Consider the following 2838-nt stretch of genomic DNA (forward strand, 5'->3'; position numbering starts at 1 on the left):
AATTCAAAATTTCATAAAATCTCTTATATTTGTTTTTTAAAAATAAACTTTATTAAAAAAAAAAATATATATATATATAGATTACCTTTAGATAAGCAATAGTTAACGTTGGCCTTACAAATGTCCGTGGAATTTGAATCAACAATTTCTTCGCAAAGTTCATAAGCTTTGGCTGCAATTATTTTACCGTCTTGTATCTAAAAATAATGAAAAAACTTAGGAGAAAGGGCAATAGGAGTCAGGCGTAGATAAAGTTATGCAAATTCCAAAAATATAATAAGTAAAACTTCTTTATTACAATCAAACACTTTTACATGTTTCGGCTTATTTTTGAGCCCTCTTCAGAGACAATAATGTATAACAAATATACTAAGAAGACCAAGGGAAGTCCTAGCATTTTGAGCTCCCCCACAATCAGAAATTCAAATAAGTCTTAACTGTCTAGTAAAATATTTTCCATAAGGGGATAAAAGGGTCAAATAGTAAACTAAGTATAATTAAAATTTATTTGAAAATAATTGATAAATATCTGAGAGTAAGGAAGCTCACATTGTTCACAATGATACTACATCACAAACATGATAATATTCAACAACCGGTCGCTTGAATATATCGACCAGTCAGCATCAAACACAGTGAGCCTGTTTAGTCTAATGCTACCAGTTAAAATTATCCAGCAAATAAAAACCAATTCAAAAAGACCCTGTTACTGTGCGCACTCAACGCTGACTAGCTTCCTAGTAACAGGGTCTTTTTGAATTGGTTTTTATTTGCTGGATAATTTTAACTGGTAGCATTAGACTAAACAGGCTCACTGTGTTTTACGCTGACTGGTCGATACATTCAAGCGACCGGTTGTTGAATATTATCATGATTGTGATGCAGTATCATTGTGAACAACGTGAGCTCCCTTACTCTCGGATATTTATCAATTATTTTCAATTAAATTTTAATTATACTTAGTTTACTATTTGACCCTTTTATCCCACTTATGGGAAATATTTTACTAGATTATTTGAATTTCTGATTGTGAGGGAGCTCACAATGCTAGGACTTCCCTTAGTCTTCTTAGTATATTTGTTATACATTATTGTCTCTGAAGAGGGCTTAAAAATGAGCCGAAATATGTAAGAATGTTTGATTGTAATAAAGAAGTTTTACTTCCTATATTTTTGGAATTTGCGTAACTTTATCTAAGCCTAACTCCTATTGCCCTTTCTCCTAAGTTTTTTGAACTTTAATAAATCTTTGTTAGTGATTTTGGTTTAAAAATAATGTATGTTGTTCTAAAAATAATGTATATTGTACTATTAAACAGCACAATTTAAAATTAAAAAATTTATTTTCATATTTACTTTTAAATTTACTACCTTTATGCTAATTAAAATACATAAAAAATTGCTATTAAATTATTAACATTACATTAAATCTGATAAATTTTTTTTAGAAAATTATATATTATAGTACAATATGTAAAAATTCTTTACAAAAATGAGAAAATTAAGTTAAATTAAAAATGTACATAATGATTGTAATCACCGCACATACATATGTATGTGATTTTGTATGTATGTGTGTTTTTATTTCTATATAATTTATGTTTTTAATAAATACTTACCGAGCCAACTTTTTCCCCTACACAATACAATACTGAAGGATCTCTTATGATAGAATAATAACCTGTAATATAAATTATATATTTATTAATATAATTTCAAATGTATATATGTTCTCACAATTAAATTCATGAATAACACTTAAATTCCAATATAATTCCAATATATAATTTTGTTTTAATCAATATTAATTTCTAAGAGAATTTACTTATTTCTGTATTTATGTTAGCAGTATTTCGATTGTTAGAGTGCCATATTCTTGGACTACTTCGACTATAATATCATTGGAAATATTGTTGATAATTTCCTTCAATTCGTGATATTGTTATTATTTTTTATGAATCTTTTAAAAATCTTATCATTTTCATAATTTTTATATAGAATCCTGTATTGCAAATTTTTAAAGTAATTTTATATTAATTATTTACTCGTTTTTAAAGTGTTATTTACAGGTAAAGTAAAAGAAAAATGACAGACTAATTATTTTGTTTCACTTCTAATATTGTAAAACATAATTAAATTCGTTTTGATTCTATTTAACACAAACGTAGATAATTTAATGTTTCAAAAGCCATTGCTTTAAATTGTAAATGTAAAATTTTAAATTTATGTTTGATTTCATAATTCGATTATTGTAATCGTAATTGATATGTTCTTATGTGTAAATATTTGAGAAAATATTATAAATATAACAATTTGTCTTAAGCTCGGTAATAATAGTTGCCTTACAATGGCGTAAGTTGTTACAGTTTATCTACCAGAAAATTTCTATTTTTAATGTTTAAAGACATTGATACAAATTAGAAAAAAAGTTGATTAGCTAATTAAAAATGTACTTAAATCAGTGCATAGGAATCTTGATAATGTATACAGTATTCTGGAAAAATTCTAATAAAATTATTCTAGCAATAAAATTATAACAATTAGTCACGGTTTTCTCTACCTCAATTATGAAGCTATTGACATTTTTGATTAATAAAGTTTGAATTAGAAGTAGTTTTGAATTAGAAGTAGTTTGAGTTAGAAGTAGTTAGAAATTAATATTTTTCTTAAGTTTTTGTTTGTCAAATGCTATTAATTTTTTATAATAACTTAACATTCAATATTTAATGTTGAATATTTCATACTTACACAGGAATGGCGTATTTCTGCATTTTGACACTTCGTTCGCACATTGTTCCAGCGCGTCACAAAACGCCTGATTTGCATCATTTGCTGCATA

General features: G+C 26.0%; 1 long non-coding RNA gene across 1 annotated transcript; it reads right to left on the bottom strand.

The window, feature by feature from the left end:
* Positions 1-83: 83 nt before the first annotated feature.
* Positions 84-2838, bottom strand: LOC108765363 (uncharacterized). Its single transcript, XR_001940319.1, has 3 exons — positions 2748-2838; positions 1619-1680; positions 84-197 (listed from the first exon to the last, which is right to left on the bottom strand). It is a non-coding gene; the product is annotated as an uncharacterized LOC108765363 (long non-coding RNA).

Source organism: Trachymyrmex cornetzi, unplaced genomic scaffold, assembly GCF_001594075.2.
Source record: "Trachymyrmex cornetzi isolate Tcor2-1 unplaced genomic scaffold, Tcor1.1 scaffold487, whole genome shotgun sequence".
NCBI lineage: Eukaryota > Metazoa > Arthropoda > Insecta > Hymenoptera > Formicidae > Trachymyrmex > Trachymyrmex cornetzi.